Source organism: Oreochromis aureus, linkage group 3, assembly GCF_013358895.1.
Source record: "Oreochromis aureus strain Israel breed Guangdong linkage group 3, ZZ_aureus, whole genome shotgun sequence".
In the NCBI taxonomy this organism is placed as follows: domain Eukaryota; kingdom Metazoa; phylum Chordata; class Actinopteri; order Cichliformes; family Cichlidae; genus Oreochromis; species Oreochromis aureus.
In genome coordinates this window covers 48,107,682-48,118,194 of record NC_052944.1, presented here as the reverse complement: position 1 = coordinate 48,118,194, position 10,513 = coordinate 48,107,682, and positions in this window count along the sequence as shown.

Genomic DNA, 10,513 nt, shown 5'->3' with positions numbered 1-10,513 from the left:
TAACTTCTGCAATTAAACTAGCACCTGAAATTACATTTAGCAACTACAGCAAAATCAATTTCACCATCAGGCCGGGGTCTTCCTGTCCTCTTCATCAAAGTGGTTTTGAATGCAGTTCATGCAGTAGCTGTGTCCACAGGGAATAGTCACAGTATCCTTCAGTAGATCCAAACAGATCAAACAAGAGAAGGTTTCTCGGTCCAGCTGAACTCCTTCCTGTGCCATTTCTCCTCTCAGTAATAATGACAGTGTAGGCCCGTCTTTGTAGAAGTGAAACTAATCTAAACCCAACAAATGTGTTGTAGGCTGATAGCTGTTGGTGAGGGAACGAGGTGCCGTCACCAAGAGGAGCTGCTGTGTTTCAGTGAAATGAGGCAAGAGTTATGAGCCTTAAATTTAAACCAACAACAAAAATGATCCCTTTTGCAGTTAAATAACCACTGTAACTGCAGCAACCTTAAAAACAACAAGATTCCCTACTGTGCGACACATGCAAAACATTGCAAGCACACCAACCCTGTAATGACAACTTCTGCATTGTAATTCTCTAGCTGGCCCACATTCTCATTTAGATTTGAAAGCATTTCACATACGTAAAGGCAGATGGCATAAGCATGAATTAAGACAAATGTTTGTCGAAGGCCTCAGAGCAGAATAGCAGTGGTGGCTCCCAGCCCGGGCAGATTCGCATGTAGTAATGAGAGGAGAGTGAACTGAACTGCAGCCTCCTGCACCTTGGCTGCTGGGTGACCCCGAGTCTGGGACTCTCCTCAGCTCTTTCCAGGAGGGTGGCACAGTGGCACCTGCTAATTAATGTGACTTGTGTATGAAACTACAGTAATGCCTGGAAATCAGTCATGTGTTTGCATCACTGTAGAGTCTTTATAGTATAAAGCACCTTGAGGCAACAGTTGTTGTGATTTGGCGCTATATAGATAAAACAGAGTTTAACTGAGTAGCTTGTGTAACATTTTCATATATCTTTGAGCAGTGGCTAAAACCTCGGAAAACAGTGAATATAGGAGTCGCAGTTTGTATTAAACAGAATACATTTAAAAATGTTGGTCACCTCAGGTCTTAGTTTGTAATTTCTGATCAATCATCATGCAATCATTGAAGATCTGTCAAACCTAGAATGAGGAAAAGAGGAAGACCACATACAAGATTCTTGTATGTCGTTAAGGATGTGACAGAGGAGGATGCTAGGGACTGGATGAGATGGTTGCAAAGGATTTGCTGTCGTGATTCCCAAAAGGGAACAGTAGTGATGGGTCCAGCAACACTGACGCACCGGCGCATGTATCAAGCTCACCTAGCGATGCCTGTATCGGTGCGTGCGTCGCTTTAAGAAAAAGTCACATACAGCTGCTGTATCGCTCATTACCAACGCGCCAAGCTGTGTTTAAAAGGTACCGCATCCGCATCTGTCAACGGAACGAGTCGCCACCCCAAAAAAAATACAAATTGACTCTCGCAAAGATAAATAAAAATACACATCTCTCCATAACAAAATGAAAATGTTTCTACTGTGTGGGATCATTTTGATATTTTAACTGCAAATAGTTTGTCTGTCTTTGTTTCAGTGTAATCTATCAGAATAGGAAAAACAGCAATGTGACTTGCAGTCAATGTTCCCTCTAAGCTGCGCACGTGCGCAATTGCGCACTGCTGGCACGGTCTCTGCGCACAGAAAATCTGCGTTGCGCACAAACAAAATTAACCTGAATTGAAATTAAAATTAATACTTTAACAATTCTGTTTTGCAGTGTTAGTCAGTAAGTGACTGGCTGCTCCCGTATGGGATTAGAACGATGCCACCTTATCCCATAGTCCAGCCAATAATGCGATTTACATTCGTATATATGCAGCCAATCAACGTGGTTGACAGGCTATGACAGCGTCCTTATGTGCCGACACCGGTGTTTTAGCTGGCAAAGCGTCGTGGCTGATGTGGAGTGAAGCCACGTTAATGACAACGTGTACAACCATTGGAGATGTGAGCAGGACAGACGGAACAATTGACAGAAAAAGTGTGGACTTTATACCAGTTTTTAAATTGTGTTGATAGGCCACGTAAAACCAGAGTTATGATAAAAATATATGCAATGTTTGGTTTTCTTCCTGAATACTATCGTTGTTTATATTTACTGCGGGAAGAAACGGTAAAAACTGCGTTTTATAAGGAAAACGCTCAAAAGCACTCTCCGCCTGTGAGCAAAAACCAACTCCACCCCCCTCCCTTTACTATTCGTCCAAAAATGTACCATGTCGACCAATCAAAAAATGATATGGCAACGTGACATCTAGTTGTTAAGAAACGGGGGGAAGTTTTAGGAGTGACGGCGGTGCTTTGAGAGGTGAGAGATTTGCGACATTTAGCGCAAATCCTGTGTAGTTAGTGTGTAGTGTAGTCAATAGTTTTGTTGTGTGTGTCAGAACAATGAGGCGACTGCTGAATGTTACAGGTGTTACAGGAGTGATACATCTCCTGTTGTCAGGCCTGCAGGTATCAGGCTGTTGTTCTCCTTTATCTCATAGTGGACAGAAATTATTTTTGGAGTGACACAAATAATTTGTGTGGCATCAGATTTGATGCAGAACAGCTGATTGTTCTGTAAATAGTTTGAAATGTTTATTTAAAGATGCCTTGGCTGCATTTAAAAAAATAGCTGCAAAAATCTTTGTTGTTTGCCAAACTGAGTTACTTTTTTGAGGAGTAACTATATAATTAATTGCCCAGCATTGGTCATTATATACTGTATTTTGAAGACAGAGAGTTACAGGACTCTCTCCCAGACTCAGACTCATAATACAAGTCAGAGCTTTTTTTAAAAAGAAAGAAATTTGTGTTTTCAATATTGGAGTTCAAGTTATTTTTACTTCCCATAGTGTTAACATACTACACAGGCCAATGACTAGATTTTTTTTACATTTTCATTGTAAGTGGGCTAAAGCAGTTAATTAAAAGTAGTCTAACATAAATGTAAATGCTGTAATTTGATTTTTTTAATACACCATGTAACTTGGATGGATTAGATGGTGGCGTGACCACAGTGCACACGTCTGATGTCGCTCACAGTGGTCCAAGGGATCGCTCAGGGAGTTTGTGTGTTCGCTCAGACACGTGAAAAATTAGAGGGAACATTGCTTGCAGTCTAAATTATTTATTTCATTTTATGCAGGTTAAATGTCGCATCTGTTCTGCATTTCTTGCTCCTCAGTGTTTAGGCATTACAGAGCCAAACATGAAAATGAGGAGACAAACACACCGAGAATGAACACAGGTCGGCCTATATTGACACTGAACAGCTTTATCAACATTTTTTTTTTTATTAATATGTGTTTTATTATTTTGAAATCAAGCATCTAGGAAGACTGTTCTGAACCAGGCAGTCCTGAATTTTATTATAAAGGACTGCCAACCCCTTAGTATTGTGGAGAGTGTCAGAGAGAAGCATTCCAAGATCAGAGGATCCTTTAACGTACTGGGGGAATAGGAAGACATCTTATCTTAACCTTTTCCACCGGGCTTTGCAGTTTTTGTGTACCCCAGCTTCATCTGTGCCTGTGAGTTTTCCAGAGCTGGGGAAATGGTGTGAAAAAAAACTGCAATAGATTGAATGCAAAAACATTGGATAAACTTTTTTTTCTGAATAGAAATTTATAATAAACTCTGAGTCAGTTACATTTAAATGGGTAATATTATATTCACAATACTTTCATTTAAATTTTCACTTAATGTCATTCACAATATATTTTATAGATGTCTACAATATTTGCAATATAAAAGATATAAAATGATTCCATGGAAAGTACAATACCTTACAGTGTATACAAGTATGACTAGGTCATTGAATCAGTGTCTGTTGTGAGTCTCAAGTAAGTTGCCTGCAATGATATTTAAGGTCCAGCAGGTGTCAGTATGGAGCAAAGCAGCAACACTGTGTTGACACAGTATCGATACAGTTTGGGCAATGTGCTGAAACGCTTCACGAGGCCTCATCTACCCATCACTAGGGAGCAGCCAAAAGAAAAAGACGTGCTGATGTCATGAGTTGGCCAGTATGCTTAAAATACCAGTTTTCTAACTGACTGTCAGCTTTCACTGTGCAAAATGTGAATATTTTGTTTCCTCACTAGGAGGAAAACGTTTAGGAGTAATGGTCATGTGCACTCTGCACCTCCAGACCTAAACACTATGAGAAGCTTTTAAAGATTACATGTGTCCAACTCCAATGTTATCAGAGTTCTTAAACAGACTCAGGCGCAGACGAGGGATCCTTGCAGAAAAGACAGTGCGTTTATTTACAGTGACAACACCAAGTGATTATATATATAAAATGTGCTAGAGGGGCTCCAAGGTCCGTGGGGGGAAAAGGAAGGGATCAAACATGCTCCACTCCTCTCCGAATCACACTCCACTCTCCTCAGCTGGCTCTCATGCTTCCACACACTCGCTTGCAGGATTTCAGGTAGGCAGGGATGGGTCTAGGAAAGATCTACACAAAGAAGCGTCAGTTAGTAACAGACTCAAAGACAACAACTCAAGGATTCTAGTTTTCAGATTACAGGGTGACTGACACAGATTGATCAACGATCCAACAATGAGTAGCGGAGCACTACTGTCTTAAGAAGGGCTCAGGATTAGTGGGCCAAAGGCGAGAGCCCGTAATGAACACTGCCCTGATATCGTCCAGGGAAATCTAACTGTGTTGCAGACTGTCTTTCACGTATGTATGAAGATTGAAGTACAGTAGTCTAAGGAGAAGGGGGAGGAAATGTAATGGAGACCAGGGGTTCCATTACCTTGTTTGCATTGTTAGTAATTAATTGATGGATTGGGAATGTAAATTAGTATAATAAAGAAAAACACATTCGTTCTTATGAATTCTTTATTAGGTTATCTGACATACGATTAAATTGACAGCTTGTAACGGTGAAGAGACAGTGGGACTGGCCATCCTACCTGTGTCAGAGAAGAGCCAAAGTTAGAGCTGCTTGCAGTTAATCATTTGTCAATAACCTAATTATATGTGAAATGAGAACTTATGAAGATACCCACCTGTCCTGGTTGCTTCTTGCAGGATGTGGAGCAAAAGGGTGAAAGCAGCTCAATCACCTGTTTAAGAGCTCTTGGAGCAGACCAGTGTGCCAGGTTAGGGAGTATGGATAAAGAGGGTTTTAATTTATATAGTAATGGGTGAAGCTTATGTTATTGGTTTGTTTATAGTACGTGTTGGAAATATGTATATGTTGGTGATATGCTTTAATGTAATTGTATGTTTGTTTGTGTGGAGGGTTATGTTTTCATTTTGAGTAGTTCACCCCCATACTTGGGCTATTCCGGATGCTCACCTGGAAAGGTAGAGTATAAAAGGAAGCCATTTTGTTTAGTTGTAGTTAGTGTTCTTGTGCTATTATCATGCGCCTTCGTTAATAAAGTGCCAATCCATGGATGTATTTTACTCCAGTCTCGCGTCATATTATTGGACAGAACCTATGACCGCCAGCCAAAACTGACAGAGAGAGAGAGCAGAAAACAAAACAAAACAAAACATGTTGCCTAACAAGGGGTCAGCTGGCGAGGCACGGGGACCATGACAAATGTGCAGTTGTCCTGTCACTCACAAGTTAATAGATTAACTTTGAATTAAATAGAAATACTCAGTGCATGAAGATCACGAGCGCTGGAAACATTAGCAAAACAGTTGGTAAAGCTGGAAACTTGCAGTGTGTGAGCTGTTGATTTTTTTCATGTACATTGTTGACTATATTTCAGCTCAGTAGCTGCCTCATTTGTTTGTTTTGCGTAGATGTGCATGTATTTATTTTATTGTTGTTCTGCTTTGATGTTGCTAGTTTGAGATGCTGTCATCTCTGAGATTACTGTTTTTGTACCTGAACAGTAAACACAACTAAACTGATACTAAAAACACTGATTTCTTCTAATCCAGCTGTCATAGCTTTATGATGATTTCTGCAGGCTGAGGAACAGCTGGAATCATCATCTGAACATTTAAGTTTTCTAAGAGCAGCACAAATATGCAGAAACAGACTGTCTCTTAGTGTCGTTTTACAAATACTGTAATGTTACAGCTGCAGTAAAAACAAGGTGAAAATAATCAGGGTAAATTTAATGGTTACTGCAACCATCTGCAATCCCTCTCTAATCAGTCATGTTTTTAGGCTATAAAGCTGTAAAACCATGCAAGTCCACAAAAACACCACTGCAAGCATCACAGGGAAACATTAGTGCGGCACACAGTGACTGTTTCGCTTTCAGCTTCTGCAGCCAAGCAGAAAATATGCAAATGAGGAACAAAATCCAACAGATTTACCAGAAGTAATGACCTTCTCTTTCTTTCCTGCTAAAACACATCACTAATAGCAGAAACATCAGACATGCTTGTTTAACTAAAGGAGAATCGCAGAAAGAATCAGGACACCAGCACTTAAACAGCTACAACATAATAAAGGGAGCTGCAAAAGAAAAACGGGGAGAATAAAAACACCATAAACAACATCCTGACTCATCTGCATGAATCACAGCAGGTTCATCTGGAGTGTGTTTGTTTTCATTGTTGCTCTGAGTTCACACTTGAGCAGACTCGTTATTTCAGGATTTAAAAAAATCCATGAGCTGAACACCTGCACAGCATCTGAACATGTACACAACAGTCCCAAAGCTCATCTTCTTGTTATGACTTATGGTTCCATAACAGGGTGTCAGCTCTGGAGTTTCCCCAAAATTACTGTTAACAGTACATATTCAGTCATAACCACACAAGCACTGCCTCTAAATAAAACTCAGTATTAGTAGCCCAACTCTGACAGTGTATCTGCTCATTTCCTGTTATTTTCACAAATAGCTGGATTCTGGATTTCCCCCCAAAAACACACCAACAGAAAGTCTGTGTTATAACCCCATGATGTGAAGATGATAGTAATGAGTTACACACACTCATTAGGCGGGGTCGTGGCTCAAGAGTTGGGAGCTCGCCTTGTAATCGGAAGGTTGCCAGTTCGAGCCCTGGCTTGGACAGTCTCGGTCGTTGTGTCCTTGGGCAAGACACTTCACCCATTGCCTACTGGTGGTGGTCAGAGGGCCCGGTGGCGCCAGTGTCCGGCAGCCTCACCTCTGTCAGTGCGCCCCAGGGTGGCTGTGGCTACAACGTAGCTTGCCATCACCAGTGTGTGAATGTGTGTGTGAATGGGTGGATGACTGGATGTGTAAAGCGCTTTGGGGTCCTTAGGGACTAGTAAAAGCGCTATACAAATACAGGCCATTTACCATTTACCATTTACACCATCAGAGGGGGCAAAAGTACAGATGTTCTTTACTTAAGTAGAAGTACAGATACCTGTGTTAAAAAAATACTCCAGTAAAAGGACAGAAGCAAATTCTTTACTCAAATAAAAGTGAAAAAATACGGGTTAGTAAAGGTTACAAGGTAACCAAAGCTTGTGCTATATTAATATAATAATATAATCATAAAATATTATTAGTGCACAAGAATACAAATATTATTCTAATCTAAATTCTAATTCTAACGAATCTGCTTATTTAGAAACTATTATGTGGGAAACATGCAGTGAAAGATTTTACAACACTAACTATTTTATGTTGCCTACATTGTAGAGGGTGACTTTGCCTCTAAACAGGAAAATGAGTTAAAGTGGATTCAGCAGGTCGGGAACTCTAAAATTGGTTGTTATGACTCAGTGTGGAGAAAAAAATGATGACCCACAATAATTTCTGATATGAGCTTCAGAAAGTTTTCTTAGTGTAACGGCTGCAATCAGCTGACCTGCTGCTCTTTGTGGATTTACACAACTGAATGTAACAACATGCATGCAGTTTCACCAGCTATCATAAATGATGTCCATCCCCTACACTCACACTATGTGGCTTCACACTAGACAGTATACAGCTGGTTTCAATTCAGTTAAATAATCTAAGGATCATTATCTTAAATGCAAATTAATTTCTGCCACACTTGATGTAACCATCAGCAGTCCAACAGTGTTTTAAATTGAAGTCACCACATGAATGCAAACTAACTTGTTTTTCCCGGACACAACAAAACACTAGCTACTCTGAAGTACCACAACCATAACACCAGCCCACTTTAATCCCTGAATATAAACACTAGATGAACTTAATGTACAGTTTAATAATGTAGGGAGTAAAACTAAAAAGAAATACTCAAGTGAAGTACACATATGTAAAAAATCTACTCAAGTATTTCTATTTTGTTAACTGCCCACCTTTGTAAACCAAACCAGTATCAATAAAACTTTATTAACATCCATCCTTAAATATAGATGGTACATGGAAAAACAATCAAATGCTGAAATGATTTTATGTTAAGTTTTTTCATTGTTTTAGTCTCATTAACATGGACTCACAGCAGCTCATGTACTGGTCACAACTATCAATCTATTAACCATTTTTCTCTCTCCCTTTGTTGTTTAGGCTGAAATAATTAAAAGACAAAATCAGTTTGTTTTCATCAGACTGCTCTCACATCTACAGGATAAACATTTTTCCCCCTTTTAAATGGGAAAAGTCCAGAATGTTTCATTTGACTGTTTTTCTACACAAACACGACCAACTGAGTACTTTTTAAAATTTCTACAGGTCTACATATATTTCAACAGTAATTTTCTCTTTGCGTTAGCAAAGACAAACAGACAAAACCACAAATAAATCCACCAGTTGAAAACAAGTTTTCATAAAGAGGGAAAAGAAAATCACTCCAGACAATATAGTCCACATATTGTGGGATTTCTATCAAACAACTAACTAGTGAAGTAGCAAGGTCTCCATGATTGATAAAAAGATAAAGTCATTAATAGAGCGGCTGAGTGCATGTGGTCTGGACTCTGGAGAGTCATGGTTCACAGCTGTAGAAAGATAAAATGCCAAGTATTTCATGGATGTAACTGTTTTGAGATATTATTTGAGAAAAGCATAACAATTTTTTATTTTATAATCATTAATTAATTCAATTCATTTTTTTAATTAGCCAATGAGCACAACAGCGGTTGCCTCATGGGGCTTTATACAGGCTCGGGAATCTGAAGACCATAAAAAGGTTCCTGGAGGAGCCAAGGATGAATAATTCTTGTTTTTAACGACTTAAACTGAATTTTTAGGATTTTACTGTACTAATTAAATATTTTTGTGTGTTTTTGTAGATTTTTATTAAAACTTGTCAAACCTGTGGTGACAGCACCATGAGGCTCCTTGGTAGCAGAGTGTGAAATGCTGTCTGTTTCCCAGTTATTGATTGTAAATCTCTAAAATGGCCAGTAAATATAATCAGATGACACTATTTTTAAAGAAAAAATTTAAGAAATTTCAACAAATCAACCAAGTGAAGAATTCCACTTTAATTACCACAGGTCAAAGTAGACACAATTCATGGAAACTATCTCCAGAGACCTAACCAAACCTTAGGTCACGATAGGAAATCGTTGCTCAAGAGCTGGGAGTTCACCTTGTAATCAGAAGGTTGCCGATTTGAGCCCCAGCTCCGACAGTCTCGGTTGATGTGTTCTTGGGCAAGACACTTCACCTTTGCCTACTGGTGGTGGTCAGAGGGCCCGGTGGCGCCAGTGTCTGGCAGCCTCGCCTCTGTCAGTGCACCCCAGGGTGGCTGTGGCTACAACGTAGCTTGCCATCACCAGTGTGTGAATGTGTGTGTGAATGGGTGGATGACTGGATGTAGTGTAAAGTGCTTTGGGGTCCACAGGGACTAAATAAAGCTCTATACAAATACAGACCACTTACCATTTACATCGGGCAAACATGTTTACTTCTGCTGTAATATTTAATACAACATTTTCACACGAGAATCGGTTTAAGATTTAAGTAAATCGGAGAGAAAAGTGCAGGAAGTGGTTTAAACCACTGTCAGCCATATGATGGCTGTTTTTCAAAACTACAGTAACCTTAAGACCTTCTATCATCAAACATTATATAATGTTATTTATAGTGATTCATTTCCATGTACATTATTTTCCAGCCCCCTTCAGCTTCACCACTGTTGTTAGTAACGAGCAGAGGTGATGAGCTTCTGCTTGCTGTTCTGGGGTCTGCTGAGCTCGAAAACTAAAACTGCTACTGCTCCTGGAGTTTGAATGGTGGGGGCAGCCACACAGCTTGTTATGTCCAGGTTAACAGTCCTCACAGCTGCAGAAAACCAGCGGATATGTTCCCCTTGTGTGAATCTGTTGGACTGTTTCTTGTAAGTGAATTCAGTGCCTGAAAATGAACACTAACAGCTAAGTGTGATTTAATTAAGACAAACACTTACTCACTTTAGTAGTTTCAGTTACTACGGCAACAGTCCCCCCTCCCCCTCTTCACCCTTTGCCTGATAATGTTGACTTCAAAACAGTTTCTCTGGCTCCCTCTGCTGGTTAAACTGGCGAACTGCCACATTATCAAGTTAATTCTGTGACCTGTGAGGTCAGTTCCTTCATCATTAATATGCAATAATACTAA